General features: G+C 38.4%; 1 long non-coding RNA gene across 1 annotated transcript in view; it reads right to left on the reverse strand.

Annotated features, from left to right (window-relative positions):
* LOC133246101 (uncharacterized) overlaps positions 1–25,772 on the reverse strand; it is a 264,084-nt gene that overhangs the window by 118,069 nt on the left and 120,243 nt on the right. Inside the window, exon 2 of the long non-coding RNA XR_009735902.1 lies at positions 20,553–20,669. This is a non-coding gene — a long non-coding RNA (uncharacterized LOC133246101). The remainder of the gene's footprint in view (positions 1–20,552; positions 20,670–25,772) is intronic.

A 25,772-nucleotide genomic window follows, 5' to 3' on the forward strand; every position in this document is an offset into this window, starting at 1 on the left:
TATCATATTGGCTCCTTAAGGTGGAGGAGGGAAAGATATAATATGAGGTAGAATGGAGAAAAGAAAGGAACTGAGATAAATAGAAATAAAATAGATGATAAAGACAGGGATGCATTATAATATTTAAATGCTAACAGTTTGTCTTTCTTTGTCACTCTTCATGCTTAGCAGAGCAAATGAACAAAAAAGTGGATAAAAGCACAGTATGTTAAATTATTATGGGTACATCACATAAGCAGTTTGTCGGATGTTTCCATCTCTGCTGGAAGGCTGGCTTAAAACTGTGTGACCTATTCTTCAGATGTCAAAGATAAACTTCAGCAATTGTGTGATTCCTCCCACTCTGCTAGAGATAAATATGTTCATATTTTTCCCAGCTAATCCTCCTTGTTGGGTGATAACATAAGATGGCATTCATATGACATACAGAGATTCAAGATAGGTAGACAAGCATCTGGCCATCTGTAATACTGTCTGCTCACTAGGTCATCTCGTTATCAGGGTCCTTTCAGATTAAATAAATTTGCTGCAAGTTAATGCAAAAATAAATCCACAAATCTGAATCCTCTAAGGCAGTGGTACCAGTCCTTTCTTGCACAAAAAAACTACATGGGAACATTTTTTAAAATGCTGATATCCATGTACTTTTATTTTTTATTTTTTTAATAGATTTTGATTTATTTTTATTTATTTATTTATTTTACTTTACAATATTGTATTGGTTTTGCCATACATCAACATGAATCTGCCATGGGTATACACGTGTTCCCCATCCTGAACACCCCTCCCTCCTCCCTCCCCATACCATCCCTCTGGGTCGTCTCAGTGCACCAGCCCCAAGCATCCAGTATCAGGCATCGAACCTGGACTGGCGACTCATTTCATATATGATATTATACATGTTTCAATGCCATTCTCCCAAATCATCCCACCCTCGCCCTCTCCCACAGAGTCCAAAAGACTGTTCTATATATGTACTTTTAAATATAAATTTAATCAGTCTCTCGAGGTTTGGGGTCTGGACATCAGTATCCTTTTTGTAAAAGCTTTGCAAGTAATTCTAAAAGTGCAACTAGATTTAAGAAACACTGTTTAAAGCCTTTGAGAATAGTAAGTGTACTCAAATCTTGTCAAATTTCAACCAAATTTGAAAAAAATGACAGGGCATTTTAAGTGGATCAGAGATTGAAATAAAAATATATGTGTTTAAAAGTGAGACATTAAAACCAAAAGTAAAGGAACTGTAGGAGAAAACAACTGTGAACTTGATTTTCAGCAAATGATTGTTTGAACACTCACTAAGTACAACAGGTTCTATTTTGGTTAAATGATAAACGTAGGTAAATAAGGTAAATAAAAGATCTCACTAGATAGTGTTACTTTACCATGGATAGTGACCGACGTTTTTACAAACACTTCCTGAACAAAGGATGAAGTGAGCAAAGTGAGTGTTGTAGGAAATGTAGGCAAATGTTAGGGAAAACATTTTGGAAGCAAGAATCTTCAACACTTCAATGAAAAAAAATACTAAAAACTGTGACTCTCTTGCATAGATTGTTTAAAACTCAAGTAGACTCACATCTGTCTGATGGGGTCATCATGTGTTATAGTTTTAGCACCCTATGATCTTCATCTGGTTTCTCTTTCTGAGGTCCTCCAAATTTCTCCAAATCCACCAATTATTTACATTATTGAGAAAAGAGGAAATTCTACTTGTTAGTCAAAATCAGAATTCTAGGTTATATCTTTCTCTCTACACTTCATATCATTACCCTCAGTATAAATTAGTCCTGAACCAGAGATAGTGAGTTATTTTGGTTGTTGTTCTTCATATTTACTTGGAAGAATGTATAGAAATATAATGAAATAATAATTTTTAAATTACTTGAAAAACTTAACCTACAGTTTACTTCATCTACAAGTTAAAAGAGCTTCCATGATGTATGCTGGTGAAATTTTAATTGCAATTGAGTTTGTTTTGTGTCTCCTCTTTTTAAAGAATTCTAAGTAACTTGCAGATGAATTAGTCCTTATGATGTATCCATATTGAAAAGACTATAGGTAAAGAATCTTCCTGTGGTGCAGGAGACCAGGGTTCGATCCCTGGGTCAGGAAGATCTCCCGGAGAAGGGAATGGCAATCCACTCCAGTATTCTTGCCTGGAGAATTCCATGGGCAGAGAAGTCTGGAGGGCTACAGTTTGTGGGGTCACAAAGAGTTGGACACAACTGAGCCACTAACACACACACATAGATGTTCACTTGATCTTTCACTGGCTTTCTTCTCATTATCCACTCATGCAAAAAAAAAAAAAAAAAAAATGGAGCTACTAATATGTGCCAGAAACTGTGCTAGACGCTAAAAGTGTGTGCGTGTGGTCAGCCATGTCTAACTCTTTGCAGCCTCACAGACTGTAGCCTGTCAGGTTCCTCTGTCCATGGAATTCTCCAGGCAAGAATACTGAAGTGGGTTGCCATTTCCTGCTGCAGGGGATCTTCCCCATCCAGGGATTGAACTCATGTCTCCTGCAGCTCCTGCACTGCAGGCAGATTCTTTACCGCTAAGCCACTGGGGAAGTTCCTGATGCTAAAAAAAGTACCATAGAAAAAATATTCTAGTGAGAAGAGACAGACTATAAACACATAAATAAATAATGCAACTTGGAAATAAGCACAATAATTAAAATTAACTAGGGTACAACAATGGAGTCAAGAGTTGTGATTTTAACGGAGATGAACAAAGATGGCCTCTATAAAAATAAGGCTTTGGGGCATTGTCCTGAAGAAGTGAAGAGGCAAATCAAACACTTCTGTCAGATATTTCAGAGGAGTATCTACAGAAAACAGCAAATACAAAGACTTGAGGCAGAGGATTGCTCTGTGTATTGGAGAAAGAGTGAGGATGTGGGAAGGTTGGACAGGCAAGGGAGTGTACAGAAAAAGGACAGAATGATTCTCTACTCAAACATATTTACTTGTGATAAACTATTACTCTCTTTTTCTGTGATATTCATCTTGATCCCTGACTCTATAAATGGGCATTTGAAAAAAGCTTAAGAGTTCCTGATTTTAGTTTGACATATTAATAATATGAAAAAGAAGGATAATTCACACATTAACAAGAAACAAGGCACATTCAAGTAGGATTGCTAAGAGTACATATGTAAAGGAGTATTTATAGAGGAGTGGGTTTCCAGAAGCTAACAACAGTAAGAAACCACCACCTGCAGTGTAAGGGGAGTAATGATGTTACAAGTCTAAAAACGGGAGCTGTAGCCATGCAAGAGGGATTGCTCACCACAAGTTATAGGTTAGGCACCCTCTGCAGATTAGAGACCCAAAGGAAAGGAACCAGGGGAAGTTAAGGCCCAGTTTCTTTCTTCTCACACACTCTCTTCTCACACCCATCAGTGCCTTCTATTGACCCACTTCACCTGGAACTCTAAGGGCAAGGAGCCTTGGTAACTTTGCTACAGAGTTCTGCAGTCTCAGGCATAAAGTAGAAAGAGAATTAGGGATAGGTAAGAAAAGTACATCATGAGAAACGCTGGGCTGGAAGAAGCACAAGCTGGAATCAAGATTGCCAGGAGAAATATCAATAACCTCAGATATGCAGATGACACCACCCTTATGGTAGAAAGTGAAGAGGAACTAAAAAGCCTCTTGATGAAAGTGAAAGAGGAGAGTGAAAAAGTTGGCTTAAAACTCAACATTCAGAAAATGAAGATCATGGCATCTGGTCCCATCACTTCACAGGAAATAGATGGGGAAACAGTGGAAACAGTGTCAGACTTTATATTTTTGGGCTCCAAAATCATTGCAGATGGTGACTGAAGCCATGAAATTAAAAGATGCTTACTCCTTGGAAGGAAAGTTATGACCAACCTAGATAGCATATTCAAAAGCAGAGACATTACTTTGCCAACAAAGGCAAAGTCAAGTCAACAAAGCCTAGTCAAGGCTATGGTTTTTCCAGTGGTCATGTATGGATGTGAGAGTTGTACTGTGAAGAAAGCTGAGCACCAAAGAATTGATGCTTTTGAACTGTGGTGTTGGAGAAGACTCTTGAGAGTCCCTTGGACTGCAAGGAGATCCAACCAGTCCATTCTGAAGGAGATCAGCCCTGGGATTTCTTTGGAAGGAATGATGCTAAAGCTGAAACTCCAGTACTTTGGCCACCTCATGGGAAGAGTTGACTCATTGGAAAAGACCCTGATGCTGGGAGGGATTGGAGGCAGGAGGAGAAAGGGATGACAGAAGATGAGATGGCTGGATAGCATCACTGACTCCATGGACGTGAGTCTGAGTGAACTCCGGGAGGTGGTGATGGACAGGGAGGCCTGGCGTGCTGTGATTCATGGGATCTCAAAGAGTCGGACACGACTGAGCGACTGAACTGAACTGAACTGAAGAAAGGCAAATAGAGAGAAATCATCACATGCTATATGCACATTCATACTTTATCAAGCTTTTAGTTCAGAAGCAGTTACAGCAGTAATAGTTAACAAGAATCAAATATGTAAATATGCATGACTTGTAAGGAGGCAATAAGATATTCTACTCGTTAAAGCCTATGAAGCTTCAAAGGAATTTACACATTTTTAATTTACCACCCCAAAGAGGAGTTTGTATGCATATACAAACCATGTATTATTTTTAAGCATGTATGTATTATGTCTATTATATTGCCTTAAGTGAAATTGAAGTCACTCAGTCGTGTCTGACTCTTTGCGACCGCATGGACTGTAGCCTACCAGGATCCTTAGTCCATGGGATTTTCCAGACAAGAATACTGGAGTGGGTTGCCATTTCCTTCTCCAGGGGATCTTCCCGACCCGGGGATCGAACCTGGGTCTCCCACATTGTAGGCAGACACTTTACCATCTGAGCTACCAGGGAAGCCCCTAAGGATCAATGAAATTGCTATTCCATTCAACTGAGTCATCTCGGACATCACTTGTTATTCAAGACCTCAAGTGTGTTTTGGAGGACCCCTCCATAGGGGCATTAGTGGTTCAGTGGTAGAATTCTCGCCTCCCATGCAGGAGACCCAGTTTCGATTCCCAGTCAATGCATCATATGATGGTCCTGTTTGTTTGGGCTTCCCTTGTGACCCAACTGGTAAAAAATCCACCTGCAATGCAGGAGACCTGGGTTCAATCCCTGGGACATGGGTTCTATCAATGGGTTGGGAAGATCCACTGGAGAAGGGAAAGGCTACCCACTCCAGTATCCATTATTAGCTACCTATAAGGATGATTCCCTAGTACTTTGGAGGGCCAGATGCATACAATTGTGTCTCATTCTTGTTATCTAAAAAGAAACTATATATTCTGAATACCCTATGCCAGAGATCTCTGCAAATTTCCCACTAGGTATCAAAGTAGTTGTATTGCCACAGTGTTTGGAGCTATCACAATTTTACTCTCAAAACTCTTTTTTGGAGGCTATTAAAATCAGACGTGATGTCATACATTGACACATGTTCATACTTTTCATTAGAATGGGCTCTGGTTGACAAGGATTTGAACTAAACTTATTCTATCTTAAGTCATGATTATATTTCATTCATTATTACTCTTTTATTATATAAGTTTCAGGCATACAGCTTGTAGTTTAACATTTGTATACACTAGTGTGGTCACCACCACCAATCTAGTTACATCTATCACCATACAGTTGACTCTCCTTCACCAATTTTGCATACCCTCTCTCACCTCCTGCCCCTGTGGTAATCAATAATATTTTTTCTGCATCTATGAAATTGTTTCTGTGCTATTTTCTTTGTTGATTGACTTTGTTTTGTTGCTCTTTTTAGATTTCATTGTGGAATCTAAAAAGAGTAGGAGTAAAATCATAAAGCATTTGTCTTTCTTCATCTGAATTATTTCACTTAACATAATATCTCTACCCCTAGCAAGGTAGACTGATATCACAAAAACTGTTTCTGCCAGTGTCTTAGACCCCAAGGAGAATGTCATGTCACCTTGTTCCTGCCTCTCTGCCAGATGCTTCAACATTAGGAAGTGGGTCCTCTTCACTGAGGGTCCATGTGTTCTCAATCTGGTGTTTTTGAGCAAGCTTTTGAGTCAAGTGAGTTTGCATATAAGCCCCTTAAAAGCAAGTTTTACATTTGCTATATTTCTATAGTTTCTTATACATATCCCCCATTGGTTTTCAAACCTAGGTGCTTTCTGGACCCTTCTCTCCTATGCTGGATGTAAGGGTTGGGGTATCTGATGTGAAGGTCAAATCTCTCACTCACTGGGGATAATAACTGTACCTTTGTGATCCTTCCCATTGTGGATTACCATAGCTGGGATGTGTTATTTTTTTCCCTTGGCATGGCCATCTCACTGTTTTTCCTATTCATCTCAATATTCTCCTTTTACCCTTTAAAGAAGCTGTTCATCCTGTTTTCAGGTCCCCTTCAGAGAAAATTACTCCATATGTAGTTGTAGATTCACTGTGTATGTGGGAAGAGGAGAGTTCAACATCTTCCTATGCTACCATCTTGAACCCCTTTCTCTTGTGGTGTGACTTTAACCAGACAGTATAGAACTTAGCAGGAAATCATACAGAGGGTTTTCTGTTATAAGAATATTCTTCTAGTATTTTATGATCCTTTATGTGGATGCTAATTCAGATCAACAGCTATACTGCTTTCCATGAGTGTTTCCATTTGTGTGTTATTTAATGATTGTATAGGATAAAAAAACATGAATTGTTTTTTCAATAACTTTCCAGAGTTAAAGAACAGCTGAGATGAGATCCCTTGCCTCCTCCCTTAGGGCCAATGTTATTGACAAACTCCAGGAGAAAGGAATTATCAATACATTCATGATCGCAGTGCTTTAAGATATGGTCCTCGCCACTCCAGAGGGTGTACATTTAAAGGCAGAAGAAAACAATTAAGGAAGAAAATTAGAATTAAATGACAACTTAGTTATTATCAATCTGCTTCAAAGATCAAAAATGCTCAGAATACACAGAAAATCTGGATCAGAAAAAAAATTGCTGAGAGAAAAGACCCAATACTTCTCCTTCCCCTGAAAAGAAAATTTTGGAGCTGGAAGGAAACAAAGTTATCATGAATCCTCTCACTTCACTAGTGAGAACACCAAGGCTAGTAGAGATCAGGCACCTGCTATATACTCTAAAGCTAATTGGTAAGCTAGCCACATTCAGGTGGCCTTCCGAGGAGCAAAGCCTTAGACAAAGAGTCAGGATGAACGAAGTTTACTGAGGGAGTGATCTCGGAAGATATTTGAAACTGAATGAGGGATGCAGGAAAGGGAAAGAGCCCAGCAAGGATAAATCACAGGTAAGCCTAACCTTCTCCTGATCCATGATGGTGCTGGAGCAGTAAGCACTTTGCAGAACTGATCCCAACTCAGGCAAAGCAGCTGGAGTTTTGCATCCATTAGTCACTGGATGTGGGCTACCTAGAGGTAGGAAATAGGAATAACTTCCCAGGTGGGCCATCTCTTGGAGGCCTGCTGTGAGCCATGTGTATCCAACTCTGAAACTGACAGGTAGTGCACCAGTCCAGTAACAGAGTATTGAGCAGGGCATCAACAGCATCTTCTACAGAACCAAAATCCTAATTCAAGTATCCAGACTGCTACATACCTTCTGTTCAGCATACATATGATGTTGTTCATAGCTTATTTTTTTTCTAAGCAGTATACCTTAATTCAATCTCTTATGCTTTCTTTCCTCTCATTCTAATCAGATCAGATCAGATCAGTCGCTCAGTTGTGTCCGACTCTTTGCAACCCCATGAATCGCAGCACGCCAGGCCTCCCTGTCCATCACCAACTCTGGGAGTTCACTGAGACTCATGTCCATCCAGTCAATGATGCCATCCAGCCATCTCATCCTCTGTCATCCCTTTCTCCTCATGCCTCCAATCCCTCCCAGCATCAGAGTCTTTTCCAATGAGTCAATTCTTCGCATGAGGTGGCCAAAGTACTGGAGTTTCAGCTTTAGCTTCATTCCTTCCAAAGAAATCCCAGGGCTGATCTTCAGAATGGACTGGCTGGATCTCCTTGCAGTCCAAGGGACTCTCAAGAGTCTTCTCCAACACCACAATTCAAAAGCATCAATTCTTCAGTGCTCAGCCTTCTTCACAGTCCAACTCTCACATCCATACATGACCACAGGAAAAACCATAGCCTTGACTAGACGAACCTTTGTTGGCAAAGTAATGTCTCTGCTTTTGAATATGCTATCTAGGTTGGTCATAACTTTCCTTCCAAGGAGTAAGCGTCTTTTAATTTCATGGCTGCAGTCACCATCTGCAGTGATTTTGGAGGCCCAAAGCATAAAGTCTGACACTGTTTCCACTGTTTCCCCATCTATTTCCCATGAAGTAATGGGACATCAAGATAAGTCAAAAAATCACTAAATTTATTTCCTCCTGCCCTTTTCTTCCTTCAGCTGCTCCGAGTTGCAAGAACTGATGTGCTCAATGTCCCTGATACTGTTTTGGCATACTGCACTATGTTGTGTCCTTGAATTAGTATGGGTTTTTACATTGTGTTAATTTGTTGTTCAGCCACCCAGTTGTGTCTGGTTCCTTGCGACCCCATGGACTGCGGCATGCCAGGCTTCCCTGTCCTTTACCATCTCCCGGAGCTTGCTCAAACTTGTGTCTATTGAGTCAGTGATGCTATCCAACCATCTCATCCTCTGTTGTCCCCTTCTCCTGCCTTCAATCTTTCCCAGCATCAGGGCCTTTTCTAATGAGTCAGCTCTTTGCATCAGGTAGCCAAAGTATTGGAGCTTCAGCATCAGTCCTTCCAATGAGTATTCATGACTGATTTCCTTTAGGATTGACTGGTTTGATCTTGCAGTTTAAGGGATTCTCAAGAGTCTTCTCTCATACCACAGTTCTAAAGCATCAGTTCTTCAATTGATGAGGAATGGTCTCACATACACACATGACTACCAGAAAAACCTTAGCTTTGATTATACAGACCACTATCAGCAAAGTAATGTCTTTTATTTTTAATATCCTGTCTAGGTTGGTCATAGCTTTTCTTTGAAGGAGCAAGTGTTTTTTAATTTCATGGCTGCAGTCACTATCTTCAGTGATTTTGGAGACAAAGAAAATAAACTCTCACTGTTTCCATTGTTTCCCCCTCTATTTACCATGAAGAGATGGACCCAGATGTCATAATCTTTGTTTTTTTAGAGATGAAGTTTTAAGCCAGCTTTTTCACTTTCACTGTCATCAAGAGGTTCTTTAGTTCCTCTTCACTCTCTGCCATAAGGGTGGTGTCTCTGCATATCTGAGGTTATTAATATTTCTCCTAGCAATCCTGATTCCAGGTTGTGCTTCATCCAGCCAGGTATTTCAAATGACATACTCTGCATATAAGTTAAATAAGCAGGGTGACAATATACAGCCTTGATGTACTCCATTCCCTATTTAGAACCAGTCCATTGTTTCATGTCCAGTCATAACTGTTGCTTCTTGACCTGCATACAGGTTTCTCAGAAGGCAGGTAAGGTGGTCTGTTATTCCCATCTCTTTAAGAATTTTCATAATTTGTTGTGATACACACAGTAAAAGGCTTTACTGTAGTCAATGAAGCAGAAATAGATGTTTATCTGGAACTCTCTTGCTTTTTCTATGATCCAGTGGATGTTGGCAATTTGTTCTCTGGTTTCTCTGCCTTTTCTAAATCCAGCTTGAACATCTGGAAGTTCTCAGTTCATGTACTGTTGAAGCTTAGCTTGGAGAATTTTTACCATTACCTTGCTAGATTGTGAAATGAGTACATTTGTGCAGTAGTTTGAACATTCTTGCCAAATTCAGACTTAAATGGAAGAAAGTGGGGAAAACCACTTGACCTTTCAGGTATGATCTAAATCAAATCCCTTATGATTATACAGTGGAAGTGAGAAATAGACTTAAGGGACTAAATCTGATAGACTGCCTGATGAATTATGGATGGAGGTTTGTGACATTGTACAGGAGACAGGGAGTAAGACCATCCCCAGGAAAAACAAATGCCAAAAAGCAAAATGGCTGTCTGGCAAGGCCTTACAAAAAGCTATGAAAAGAAGACAAGCAAAAAAACAAAGGAGAAAAGGAAAGATATGCCTATTTGAATGCAGAGTTCCAAAGAATAACAAGGAGAGATAAGAAACCCTTCTTCAGTGATCACTGCAAAGAAATAGAGGAAAACAATAGAATGGGGAAGACTAGAGATCTCTTCTAGAATATTAGAGATACCAAGGGAACATTTCATGCAAAGATGGGCTCGATAAAGGACAGAAAAGGTATGGATCTAACAGAAGCAGAAGATATTAAGAATAGGTGGCAAGAATACACAGAAGAACTATACAAAAAAGATCTTCATGACCCAGATAATCACAATGGTGTGATCACTCACTTAGAGCCAGACAACCTGGAATGTGAAGTCAAGTGGGCCTTAGGAAGCATCACTACAAACAAAGCTAGTGGAGGTGAAAGGATTCTGCTGCTGATAAGTCACTTCAGTCGTGTCCGACTCTGTTGGACCCCATAGACGGCAACCCATGAGGCTACCCTGTCCCTGGGATTCTCCAGGCAAGAACACTGGAGTGGGTTGCCATCTCCTTCTCCAATGCATCAAAGTGAAAAGTGAAAGTGAAGTCTCTCAGTCATGTCTGACTCTTCGAGACCCCATGGACTGCAGCCTACCAGACTCCTCCATCCATGGAACTTCCCAGGCAAGAGTACTGGAGTGGGTTGCCATTGCCTTCTATGATAGGATTCTAGTTGAACTATTTCAAATCCTAAAAGATGATATTCTGAAAGTGCTGCACTCAATATGCCAGCAAATTTGGAAAACTCAGCAGTGGCCATAGGACTGGAAAAGGTCAGTTTTCATTCAAATCCCAAAAAAAGGCAATGCCAAAGAATGTTCCAACTACCACACAATTGTACTCATCTCACATGCTAGCAAAGTAATGCTATGCTCCAAGCCAGGCTTCAGCAATATGTGAACTGTAAACTTCCAGATGTTCAAGCTGGTTTTAGAAAAGGCAGAGGAACCAGAGAGCAAATTGCCAACATCCGGTGGATCATGGAAAAAGCAAGAGAGTTTCAGAAAACATCTATTTCTGCTTTAATGACTATGCCAAAGCCTTTGACTGTGTGGATCACCATAAACTGTGGAAAATTCTGAAAGAGATGGGAATACCAGATCACCTGACCTGCCTCTTGAGAAACCTGTATGCAGGTCAGGAAGCAGCAGCTAGAAGTGGACATGGAACAATGGACTGGTTCAGAATTGGGAAAACAGTACATCAAGGCTGTATACTGTCACCCTGCTTATTTAACTTATATGCAGAGTACATCATGAGAAATGCTGGGCTGCATGAAGCACAAGCTGGAATCGTTTGCTGGAAGAAATATCAATAACCTCAGATATGCAGATGACACCATACTTATGGCAGAAAGTGAAGAAGAAGTAAAGAGCCTCTTGATGAAAGTGAAAGTGGAGAGTGAAAAAGTTGGCTTTAAGCTCAACATTCAGAAAACAAAGATCATGGCATCTGGTCCCATCACTTCATGGCAAATAGATGGCGAAACAGTGGAAACAGTGGCTGACTTTAATTGGGGGGCTCCAAAATTACAGCAGATGGTGACTGCCGCCATGAAATTAAAAGACCCTTACTCCTTGGAAGAAAAGGTATGACCAACGTAGACAGCTTATTAAAAAGCAGAGACATTACTTTGCCTACAAAGGTCTGTCTATTCAAAGCTATGGTTTTTCCAGTAGTTATATATGGATGTGAGAGTTGGACTATAAAGAAGTTTGAGTTCTGAAGAATTGATGCTTTTGAACTGTGGTATTGGAGAAGACTCTTGAGAGTCCCTTGGACTGCAAGGAGATCTAACCCGTCCATCCTAAATGAGATCAGTCCTCGGTGTTCATTGGAAGGACTGATGTTGAAGCTGAAACTCCAATACTTTGGCCACCTGATGTGAAGAGCTGATTCCTTTGAAAAGACCCTGATGCTGGGAAAGAATGAGGGCAGGAGGAGAAGGGGATGACAGAGGATGAGATGGTTGGATGGCATCACCGACTCAATGGACATGAGTTTGGGTAAACTCTGGGAGTTAGTGATGGACAGGGAGGCCTGGTGTGCTGCAGTCCATGGGGTCACAAAGAGTTGGACACAACTGAGCAACTGAACTGAACTGAACTGAACCATTCTTTAGCACTGCCTTTCCTTGGGATTGGAATGTAAGCTGAGCTTTTGCAGTCCCGTGGCCACTGCTGACTTTTCCAAATTTGCTGGCATGTTGAGTGCAACACTTTCACAGCATCATCTTTTCAGATTTTAAATAGCTCAACTGGAATTCCATCACCTCCACTAGCTTTGTTCATAGTGACATTTCTTAAGGTCCACTTAATTTCACACTCCAAGATGTCTTGCTCTAGGTGAGTGATCACACCATTGTGGTTACCTGGGTTATTAAGATTTTTTTGTATAGTTCTTCTGTGTATTCTTGCCACCTCTTTTTAATATCTTCTGCTTCTTTTAGGTCCATACCATTTCTGTCCTTGATTGTGCCCACATTTGCATGAAATGTTCCCTTGGTATCTCTAATTTTCTTGAAGAGATCTCTAGTCTTTCCCATTCTATTGTTTTCCTCTATTTCTTTGCATTGTTCACTTGGGTAGCCTTTCTTATCTCTCATTGCTATTCTTTGGAACTCTGCATTCATATGGGTGTATCTTTCTTTTTCTCCTTTAGTGATCACCTAAAATTCACTTTCACAGCCTAGGTACCCACTTTATTACTTCTTCCTTAAAGCTATTGAACAAAGTATTTAGAGTGAATAAATCCACTCAAAAAGGAAATACTGAAAATGTAAGGGAAAAAATACATAAAAAGCTGGACCTCAGGAGAAGAGTCAAAGAATCACACATCTTAAATACTAGAAGTGTGTGAATTCATGCTGGCACACTTAAGTAGGTCATCTAATCAGTTGTTTGCTGTGCTGTTGGATATGAAGCATGATAAAGTAAGCAAGGAAGAAAATGTGTGTGCTCCATCTCTATAATACTAGAGAACAATTAGAAGAGATCCTGACCAACCACCTCCACAAAAGCAGTTTTAACCTCAGACCAATGAGGAGTGACATAGCAAACTACTGCTGATGTCTGACTAGCACAGGGCATTGAGCCAGATAAAAACTTTCCCTTTACTGAAGATTTTGATCCTTGGACAGATCTGCTAAACCAGCTGAAACCTTGAAAGGACTAAGCTAACCACCTCAAGAATAACGTACAACAGCAGAATGAGTTTACAAATAATTTAATTGTAGTATATACTATAGTAAAGATCAGACAGCAATATACACTAGTAAATTTTAAGAGACTGGTACATTGTGAAAACTTGTCTGTATTATGAAGGATGCATTTTGTCTCAGATACGGTACTGTAAATGATAACTTGTTCTTAAGGTCTAAATAATATTTTGAAATTAGTTTTTCTTTCTTTTCTCTACCTTAGTGAATCATTAAAACTGAAATTAAACCTACAAAGCAACAACTCTATCTATAAATTCATTCTAACACTGAATTCATTCATTCCCAGCTCCTAGAACATTATTCATGTCCTTCTATTCTTTGCAGCATACATAATTAAATTAATAAATTATAATTTAGGTTAGCCTATTATAAAGAGACTCAATTTAATGAAACAGTCTTTAGAAGAGACCTATTCCTAGTACCTTCTGTTGTCCTTTCGAGAGCATCAACCAGTATCTGAAGTGGGTTAGAGGAGAGCCTGTGACACTGGACTGAAAGCCCAGCCCAACTCACACCTATTAATTTGGATGAGTTCCTGAACCTCTCAAAGCACTAGCTTTCCTACCTCTGAAAGACAGTCATAACAATAGTTACTTCAACAGGCATTAGTCAAGATCTAATGAATTAATGTGAGCAATGCCCTCTGCCCCATACCTGACAGAGTAAGTGCTCAATAAATGATTGCTTATTATCATGTTTGAAGAAGAAGTCATACAATAGTTTTACTATATACTGCTCTATTACAGAAATGTAACTGTATAATTAAAGTTGAAAGGAAATGCTCCTATTAATGAAAATTTTACATTTCCAGAATATAAAGCTGATTCTACTTCCTTGCATAAGATCCTTCAGTGATTCCCCATAATCTGGCTGACCATATGCAAATGCTTTGTCATGCTATACAAATTCTCTCATCATCTCCCTTCTTGCCCCACTACTCCCTGGCTTTACCTACTCTCTCTCTGACTTGAATAAATGCAACTATCATATTCACAGTCCCTGAATATTCCATGCTATCTGTGTCTCTGCACCTCTTTCTATACTGTGGCCCTTATGTGGAAGGCCTTCTCTTTTCCTTCCTTTAATCTCCTGCCAAATGTGCTCCTCCTTCATTACCCAACTCATGAATCTTTCCTTCTGGATAGTCTTTGCTGATGCTTCCCACTTTCTAAGCAAGAGTAATAACGCTTTCCTTTCTATTAGATTCATTTGTCTTACCAGGCATTAAAGGCAGGTGTTCACCTGTTTGCCCCTATTAAGCCATGAGTTTACTGATGGCAGGCATGGACTTTGTTCTGTTGGTTATCTCTCCAGCATGGAGCATGATCTGTGACTTCTGTCACTAATATTTGCTTTAATAAATGAATTTGTGACCAAACATACGAACATTTTTTTTTTTTTAACCAATTCTTACCACCTCCATTGATCCACCCTGATCCCAATCCAAATCAATCACTAAGTTTCCTGGCACACATCTATCTTTCCATAGTCTTTGCCCAGCAAAGCCATCAGATTGCTACTCAGTACCCTCCAATGATTTCCCATCCCATTTAAAGTAAAGCCTGCTGCTGCTGCTAAGTCACTTTAGTCATGTCCAACTCTGTGCGACCCCATAGATGGCAGCCCACTAGGCTCCCCCGTCCCTGGGATTCTCCAGGCAAGAACACTGGAGTGGGTTGCCGTTTCCTTCTCCAATGCATGAAAGTGAAAAGAGAAAGTGAAGTCGCTCAGTCGTGTCCAACTCTTCGCAATCCCATGGACTGCAGCCTACCAGGCTCCTCTGTCCATGGGATTTTCCAGGCAAGAGTACTGGAGTGGGGTGCCATCACTTTCTCTGAAGTAAAGCCTAAGTAATTACAATTACCTCAAGGTATGAGTGACCAGGACGCTATTGCTTCATGAACCTCATTTACTCTCACTTCCATTCTCCACCACATCACTCCACTCATACTGGCCTCCTTTTCATTTCTTGAACATACTAAGCATACACTTGCCTCAGAGCCTTTGCACTTTACAGCTCTCTCTAACTGGAAATCTCTTTACTCACCTACCAACACAGCTCCTTCCCTCACTTTGTTTGACCCTAGGCCCCAATATCAGTTTATTTTAGAGCCCTCTCTGTCAATCCATATAAAATAACCCCAACAACAACAATCATGCCCCAATTCCCTCAACTTTCTTATCCCTCTTCTGCATTTTTCTTCCTAGCACTCATCTCTATCTTATTTGTATTTAATATACTTTTGCATGTGTTTATTGCTTGTCTTTCCCATTTGTATATAAGCAATTGATAAGTGTGCATTCAGTAAGTTAGTATTTTTAACGTTATGTTCAATATAGAATAATATTCTCTTCTTTCTGGCTAATTAATAGTTTTGGTTGAACTTCTGCCACCTCCATTTCTTTTCCTTTCTTTTCTTAACAAAAAAAACATGGAATGGGACAAAACTGAGAAATGTAAGTTAAAGAGCCACATTTAGAATGTTATTCTTTTTATAGTATGAAGGCAGAGGGCTTTGGGAAACTTTATATAGTAGGGAATGAGTCTTTGAGTCTATTTTTTATTCCTACATACATCACCTTCCCCATCATACTATTTTCCTTTCTCATCAGGTAGTCATTACTTTGTATTTTTTCTCCCCAGTTTGGAATTCTCAGTGATTTCACACCACTCCCCCATTCTGATCACTGGTCACTTTCTTCTATATTAGACACTCTCAAGAAAGAGCTTCTATCTTTCTTCCTACTTTAGAGACTTCTCAGGAAGCATCAGAAACTCATGCATGCTAAATCTTGAGAGGATTTGAATTTTGCCAGAGATTAAAGTCTTAAAATAGAACACTAAAGTTCTACCGTAGATTATGAAACACCAGCAAGAATGAGCAGGAGCCAAAAAATTTTATGTTAGTCTTGTTAACCCCTAAATTACACTTCTAGGAGGTCATCTCTGCAGTGCAACGTACTAGGTAAAACAGAAAACGAATTAGCCATCTCAAGAGTTGAACTCTAGCTTTTGCTAAATATCAAGCATATAGTGTACACCATGAAGGCATGTGTTATTTCTTCAATTAAAGACTTTATGTCTTAACTTTAAAGGAGAATTTCACAAGGTCTCTGGGTCTCTACAATTATGATTTTACTGAGTTTTCTTGTTTTACAGCTTCCTTGTTATTTTTCCTATACTTTCCATGTCTTCTCCTGGTCCAGAATTCCTAGCAAACTTCTAAGTATGTAGGCCATAATAAACTGACATTTTTTCCATAGGCAATGGGAACATTTTTATAGAACTTTTGAAAGTACTTACATATAACTACCAAATGGGCCCTCATATAGGGAAGTTGAGTGAGTCATCCAAGGTCACTGAACTGGCTAGTGACAAAAGATGGATGAATCATCTTTTGATTCACGTAGAATACCCATCTATGTGAGGGAGGGCTCTTGGTGCTGTATCATCCTCATATAGAGGATGACATTACTGGCCTATGATTGTCAGGACTCGCACTTTGAGTTGCAGTTCCAATAATATTGATGGATTTGCTTTGATCCACTCACAAATTCCTAGCTTTATTCATGACCCACAGTATATGCTTTTTTTTTTAAAATATTCAGTTAATTATGAAAGTCTAATAATTACAGAATATCCAGAAGTGGCCAAGTGTTTTGAAACCCTACAATAGGATTTTCTAACCAACTGATTTAAATTGAGACCTGGCATTCTGAGCAGCAATCAGCAGAGCACCAAGTAATGAGTTCCAGGAATACCTATCCAATTAGACATGCCTGGGCTTACAGTCCTAACAGGTGTTTAGTCTTTGTTTTTGTAATGCAGTTTGTTGTTTCTAAAATATTAAAATATTTTAATGTATTTTTTATCACACAAAGGTTTCTTGGTGAAGGGCATGGATTTTTTAAAGCAATTAATAAATTACGAAATTGTTTTATAAATATTTTATGATGACTGAGGTGATCAAGTCAAAATTGCACTTATGCATCATGTTTTTAAAACCAACATTTTACTTCATTATTTTTGACTCCTAATCCAGTAAGGACTCTAGGAAAATAGTTAACTGTAAAGGAAATACAGAGGGCTTCCCAGGTGGTTCGGTGGTAAAGAATCCACCTGCCAATGCAGGAAACTTGGGTTCGATCCCTGAGTAGGGAAGATCTCCTGGAGGAGGGATTGGCAACCTACTCCAGGATTCTTGCCTGGATAATCCCATGGACAGAGGAGCATGATGCACTACAGTCCATGGGTTCACAAAGAGTCAGACATGACTGGGCATGCACACACAAAAAGTAAGCAGAGGAACTGAGGCAGAAAAGCTAAATCAGTATTGAGACTCCAGATTGAATAACTGAACAAGCCTGTGACAAAGCAACTTTGTCCTTTCCTAATCCTCCCTTTACACTTGCCATTTGTTAGCATGGGTCACTGCTGTCACATTAACTACTATGTATTATGAATGCTATCAGCAGGTTGAACTAAATTCCTATGAAACCTTCATTTGGAGATTTGGGCCTTGTCTTAATTTCTCTGGGGTTGTGCTTAGATGTGTTGCCATGTAATTTGGGAAGGTAGGGATCAAAATGGTCCCAAATGTGTCTTTATTTCAGGCAGTGATCTGCAGATAGGATATGTTGTGTTTTCAATAAATACTTGATAACCAAAACATATTTACTTAATGTTATCTTTTTCTTGCATGCGTGCATGCTAAGTCACTTCAGTTTTGTCTGATTCTGTGACACCCTATGGATTGTAGCCCACCAGGCTCCTCTGCCCCTGGGATTCTCCAGGCAAGAATACTGGAGTGGGTTGCCATTTCCTCCTCCAATATTAATACTAATACTCCAAAAGAAAGAGATCCTTTCACTGCTACATAAACTCTACCCTGTCCCCTTATATTCAGAGATCAGGGGAAGATAAAAGCCTACAGATATAGTCTTTTCTTTTTCAAAAATTTTTATGCAATTTTAAAGGTTACTTTCCATTTATAGTTATTAGAAGAGACTGACTAAATTCTCCATGTTGTACAATACATTCTTGTAGCCTATCTTACATCCAATAGTTTGTTCCTTCTACTTCCACCCTCCTATATTGCCCACTCCACCCTGGGAACCACTAATTCTATTCTCTATATCTGTGAGTCTGCTTCTTTTTTGTTATAGTCACTCATTTGCTCTATTTTTTAGAATCCACATGTAAGTGATATTATCTAGTATTTGTCATTTTTTGTCTGGTTTATTAAACTTAGCATAAGACCCTCCAAGTACATCCATGTGGCTGCAAATGGAAAAATTTCATTATTCTTTTTATTATTGAAACATAGTTTATTTACAACATTAGTTTCAGTTATACAGTAAAGCGATCTAGTTATACATATATAAATATATATATTCTTTTTTACATTCTCTTTCATTATAGGTTATTATAAGAAATTCAGTATAGTTTCCTGTGTTATACTGTAGGTCCTTGTTGGTTGTCTATTTTATATATAATAGTGTATATATTTTAACCTCAAACTCCTAATTTATTCCTCTCCACCCTTCCCTTTGGTAACCATAAATTTGTTTTCTATGTCTGTGAATCTATTTCTGTTTTGTAAATAAGTTCATATTTATGCTTTTTTTAAAATTTAGATTCTACATATAAGCAATATCATCTTGTATTTGTCTTTCTCTGGCTTACTTCACTTAGTTTGATAATCTCTAGGTCTATCCATGTTGTTACAAATGGCATGATCTCATTCTTTTTTATGGCTGAGTGATAGTCCATTATATGTGGTGGAGGTATACCACATCTTCTTTGTCCATCTATTGATGGACACTTAAGTTCCTTCCATATCTTTGCAATTGTAAATAATGCTGCTATGAACTTTGGGATCCATGTATCTTTTCAAACCCATGCTTCAGTTTTTTTGTGTTTTTTTTTTTTAATGTATATATACTCAGAAGTGGAATTTCTGGATCACATAGTAGTTCTATTTTTATTTTTTGAAGAAACCCCATAGTGTTTTCCAAAGTGGTTGTAGCACTTTGGATATAGTCATTTCTTGACTATTGGCAGAAGATAATTTCAAATTAAACCAATTTGTTCTTTTCTTACTCCCATGGCATTTAGTGTAGATGTCACCCGTCATATCATACATTGGAACCTCTTTAGGAAATAAAGGGAAGGAGACTTAGCACTGGACACTGTGAAACACATTTTGCCAAGTGTCCTCCACAGAGCAAAAGCATTAGAATCACTGGTTATTAAAGACTAAACAACCAGAATGAAACAACTTGAACCAGATTTTCCAAGGCTGGAACCCAGTAACCTGCATTTTAAATAAGTTCCTGAATGAGTCACATGCTAGAGAACTACTGACTTGCTGGAGGGTAATTTATAACTCTCATTCTGCTCACTGCCTTTTAAGAGAGTTTAAAAAAGGAAAAGATTAAAGTACAGGAATTCACTGAAGCTATTTGCAGAAGCAGTGGGTAAACAGTGTCCAATGCAGCAAAGCCTAGAACAATCTAACTATAGTACAAATATAAATTAAGGTAACCCTTTCCATAAATACTCTTAAAGACATATGTCTCCTGGTATAAAAATATCTTTGTGAGAAATAAACAAAAATTGAGAATGGAAAAGTTGGCAAGGAAATTTTAAAAAGCAATTGATCATTGACCACATATAACAGACCACTTCCCCTTTTGTTAACTTTTGCTCAATGTAAATCAAAAGTCCACAGGAATATCACTTAAAAACTGTATATTTTAAAAGTTTGCTTCCTGACTTTCTAATCTAAATCCTAGATGTGAAAATAATTAGCTTTTAATTGGGAAAATTCATCAGGTTATATATTGAGTTAGATAACATGAATTCTTGGCCTGAGTTAAGATAAATAGAAATACAGTGTATAAACAAAAACAAACAAGGCAATGTGAGGGGGGAAGAGACAGGGGATAGAGAAATAAATGGCTAAATTTACTTGGAAATATGTATTAAATACTTCACATCTACCCATAAGAGATTTCAGAGTACTATCTTCCAAGGAATAAAGTCATCCTGAAATATTTTTCTGTAGTAGAATTATGCAAAGAAAAATAGTATATGTTTGCATTTGGGGTGGGTATGGCCAGAAAGCATTTAAGAAAGTGAAACACTTCACTCGCCCTAAGCACTGACTGTAATAAAATCTTGGCACTTATGGGTTTAACATTCATAGGTTTGACTACTGTAGACTGACCTGGGTCCCTTGCATGCAGTAATCTGTAATTTTGATGAGAAACAATTTGATTACATGTATTGAAAGGGCAGAATATCAGAGCGAGTCTTGCAGTCCATCAAGGCACCTGGGCAGCAGCTGAGCAATGAAAACATGACCATAATTATACATGTGGAATAATACTTATGCACCATCCCCCACTACCACATCAAAGTTAGTTTTTAAAATTGGTGATAGAAGTAAATAAAAAGTCAAAGAAACAGATAGATCTTTGCAGGAAAGAATTTTTAAAGAATAGCATATCATTGATAAGAAGAAATGTGTATGTGCTATAAACTCCTGGGCATAGCATAATTATTAAACATATAGACCTTGGAACCAGACTTCTTGAGTTTTAATCAAACTGATTTCTGGCAAATTCTCAGCAGTACCTGCTTATTTTTCTCATCTCTAAAGTGAAAATAATGATCTCTCAAAGTGTTATAATGAGGATTGAAGCTAGTTAATATTTATAAAGGGTTTACAGTAGTACTATATAAGTATTTGTTTAAATAAATTCAGATAGAATTAGCATGACTATTCCAGCTAGGACAGAGATAGCTCATTAAATGAGAGAGAAAGTCTTAGCAACATGTGAAAAGTCAACTTGCATAGCAGGCATGTGTAGCATAATGGAAATATGACTTTTAGGAAATCCAGGAGTATATAAACAATATATATATTTTTAATTTTGGGAGTTTTTATAAGGATCATCCTCTCTGAAGAGCAAACATCCACTATATTTTACATTGAACTGATAAAGACAATCAACTATTTCAATGGGGAAAAGCTTTATGTGCCAAAAAATATAAAACAACTTCACATAATACTCAACTGATAAAAAATAATGGCATGTATCTGTCTTGGGGATTCATACAAACTTTTATTCTATAGTAACATCATCTATGAAACAAGCATATTGTCTTGATCTTCCTCTTCTTCTTCTTTTTTTTTTTTTGCTTTTTCAAGTGTATTCCTTGGCACTTGACAAATAAATGAACCTAACCATAACTGTAATCATAACTTGACTATATATACTCCATTTCCTCAAGAAGCTGTATGAGCATAAAACATATATTCTCCCCTTCTATCCTGCAAGGCTGTCAGTGAGGCTGGCCTTTAAATAGGACTCTGGTGCACTCCAATTTATAAGCAAGCATTACTTATTGTTGGGAATGCTCTCTAAAAATGAAGAATGCAGGTTCTGTGCTATTGGGAAGAATAAAGCAGCTTTCAAAGAATGGTGACATCCACACAACAAACCTGCTGTCATTATACTGAAATAAATGTGAGAAATTCAATTAAACTCACAGTCTGAAAGGTAATTTAAAGGCCTCTTTCTTCAGCTTGGTGTGTATAAATGCTCAATTTTTATTCCTCACTTTGCTAGGATCAGTAATATCAAATACATAATAGAACCTGCAGCTAAATGCTACTTTTGTTCAGAGCAGACTATTTCTATGATTCTACACTCATAAACTACCCAGCCCCCAGTGTCAAACTGCAATTTCCCTCTTAAGCAATTCACCTTAAGATAATTATTTCCCTGCAGTTTTGTTTAAATTCCAATTTTAACAGGTCCATGTGGCTTGTTTAAAAAAAAAAATGCAACTTGAGATATAAATGATACACGGTAGTTGATCTCATTTATCTTCATCACCAAGGTATCTCATTCCTCTTTACAGGCAAGGAAAAAGTAAATGTCATATGAGATACTAGATTTCTCTCAGTAGTCATAGGGTGCACATTATTACTGCTCTTTCTCTTCTCAGGGACTGAAACACTTTTAGAAAAATATTCTGAGTGACATAAAATAGGGAAATGATTTAAACTGTGATCCCTGCTAAATTCCTGTTATCATCTCTATGCAGTTAAATTATTAGCAGCAGGGCCAAATGACTACCATCTCTTTAGGCTGTTGGCTGCCTAGTTGGTTCCACTACTGCCAATGATGTGCTGCTTGAAAGACCAAAAAAGCAGCTGAGGTCATCCTGCCTTTGAGGTCTAAGTAAAATTCAATGTTAATTTTAATGTCTTTCCTCTGCTCCTGATAATTTCTAGGACCTAAAATTTCCTGGCCACTTTTGGCTTTGAATTTTTTCAGTTTCCAGTGGATTCAAAGACTTCTATCTTGTAGTCATTCTCTTCCTTCTGCTCTGTGAAAGCCCAGATCTGGAATTTATCCCTTTCTCCAATTTTTCCCAACCCACTCACTCAAGGTTATCATGTTGCGTACTAAAGGTTTGGAGGACCAGGACTTTAAGTTTTACCAAATTTGAACATTTTAATACAGACTAGGCACTGACCAGCCTTCTCTCTTCTAGAAGGCTTTTTCTCCTTTCAGATCCCCTCCATTTATTATGTACATCAATTTAGCTCATCACTGCCTATTCAGTCCAAAACTAAATTAGTCCAAACACTAAATGTCTTCAGATCCTGAAAGTAAGGGTCCCATTCTTTCCATTCTTCAGTAGCACCTAAGAACTAGTTGATGGTTTGAGGGTTTAGAATTTTCATTCTCGCATACCAGTCTCTACGCATACTTTCCTAACCATTCCCTGCTCCTATATATATATATATATATATATAGGAGAAGGCAATGGCACCCCACTCCAGTACTCTTGCCTGGAAAATCCCATGGACAGAGGAGCCTGCTAGGCTGCAGTCCATGGGGTCGCTAAGAGTCGGACACGACTGAGCGACTTCACTTTCATGCATTGGAGAAGGAAATGGCAACCCACGCCAGTGTTCTTGCCTGGAGAATCCCAGGGACGGCGGAGCCTGGTGGGCTGCGGTCTCTGGGGTCGCACAGAGTCGGACACGACTGAAGCGATTTAGCAGCAGTAGCAGCAGTATATATATATGGAAATTCCCCGCTCCTATATATATATATATATATATATATATATATTATATATATATGCAAACTCTACCATTCACATGAGGGATATTAAGTCCATCTGGGACCATTAGGACCAACAAAGTGGTTTTACTCCTTTGACTTAACCTGTCATGTCTGTTGAAAATATTTGAGGTGGTCCAAAACTAATTGAGCACCTCAAACAAACAACTAAGTAAACAACTAACTTGGTCCTCCTTCCTTTCTCTCCCTCCCTCCTTTTCTTTCCTTCTTGCCAGAACAGCTAAAACCAAAGTTTTACCAGAAACTCATGCTCATTTGTGAGAATGAAGGAAATCTGGGTCAATAAATTTATACTCATAATCATGAAACTTGCAGGTCCCTTCCAGAATACTACTGTTAATATTTTTTTCTCTAAATGCATAAAGCCTAGATTCAGGTACTGTGTTATATATCTTTGTGAATTGAATTTAAATCTCTGACTCCAAAGAGGTAAAATAAAATTTGCATTGTTTATGAATGCAAATATTTAAAACTGCACATCAGTTAAATGTCTTATGCTCTTTGTGTGTCCAGGCCATGAAATATAAAACAGACCCAGAATAACACTGGCAAAAATAATATTTCTCTAGTCCTGCTCCTCTTTGCCTAATTAAGAAAAAAAAGTAGGCTTCTCAAATCCCTTCTAAGTAATTCTAGAAGCCACCTCTCACTCTGTTCTCAAGAGCAACCAGACAGGAATTCTCATCCCTTTTCCTCAGGCCCTACTTCATGGAGCAATGTCTGCTACTGAAGATTCTGAAGCCAAAGCCAAAGGTATCATGATTTGTGCCTGGGCTCCCTGCTGTTCTACTGTCCCTTGATTCCAAATGTAGATGAGCATGGCTTCCTGTTCAGACATCTATCGTGTGCTCAAACAGTAACACTTCTCTCATGTTGAAGTAAACATTTGTGACATAATCAAGTAAGGTTTATTGCCTTACACTTTATCTATCTTGCTGTGATTTTAGTAAAGTATCTCTTCTTTTTAAATTCTCAAATATAATTTCCTCTCTGTAAGACGTATAGTGTGTTAGGCTGGAATCCAAGCATAGATGCTACTCCCACCTCCAACTGGCTCACTGCTTATCTTTCTCTTTATTTAGGTAAGGTAAGGCCTATACCTTTCAGAGGTCCCTAGACATCCTTCCTCTCCGTGGAACTCTGAAAATATGCAGACCTTAAATTAGTAAAACAAAGACTCAAGCTGTGAGCCTACCTGCCATAGATTTGTCAATGGGTAAACACAGGATAGGGCAGAAATAAAAGCTGGAGATCAAGTCGTTCACTTGTTCTAAGACCCTAAATTTCCAGTTCTTGGAAAGAAGGATGATATTTTTAATGCTTCCCCTCTCTTCCTCCCTTCTCATTTTTGTCTTTCTTTCTGATTGTCTATGCCAAAGACTACTGGCTTTTAAATTTTTCCTACAAAAGGTAGAGATAGGTCCAAAAATAAACTTGATCAGGAGGAATGGGTACTAAATCAGGATTAACACTCTAAACCTGAGTAACAGAGGATCTTCAAAAACAACTTTAGTTTCAGTTCATGGTTAACAGCTGCACAGTTTAAAGAGAGCCTTCCAATAAGAAATCTGTGTGCTTAAAACCATCTGCTAGTGACTAATAACTAATGACTATTTTTGTAATTTTCTCATTAGTATCAGTATCTATTAAGAAAGTAGGTGATGGTAAGAGAATAAATAAAATAAAATATCTGTACAGAATATTTTTATCCCCTTAAAATTACTCCAGAAACATAAGATGGCATCTGACTTACACTATTGCTGGGAACATAGATAATAAGCTAGAGGGGCTCATTGCCCTCACTCTTTTGCCTCTCACAGTGGGACTACCTTCTGAGAACAGTGAGCATTTGGCATGCTGCCCTTCTCAAGAATAAAGTGCATCCTCAACTGTCAGTTGCTGACTGGTAGGCTTTAAAGCTAGGTGAGATCTTTGGACACATGAAAAGGTAATTTGCTGATGCACACTTTTCTCATAGTTTTTAAATTACCTTCTTTTATTCTTTTTCATTTTTCCCCAGTCATATGTTTCCTTTGATCTACTTTGAGGAAAGTTTATCTTCCTAATGTTGCTTAACTGTCAACAAGTCCCCCTCAAATGAGCCCAGAGATTAAGCCTTGATTATCTTTAGCATTGTAAGCTTAGAAAAAAGTGGTGGGAAAAGGAAGTAGCCTAAAATCAAAGCTTTCAAAATGCTTCACATTACTCTGGCATCACTGTGAAACTGTTTAAACAGTAGAAGTTATAAAGAAAGTTATCTCTGTGTCCCTGTAATATAT

The sequence above is a fragment of the Bos javanicus genome, chromosome 4, assembly GCF_032452875.1.
Source record: "Bos javanicus breed banteng chromosome 4, ARS-OSU_banteng_1.0, whole genome shotgun sequence".
NCBI classification, from domain to species: domain Eukaryota; kingdom Metazoa; phylum Chordata; class Mammalia; order Artiodactyla; family Bovidae; genus Bos; species Bos javanicus.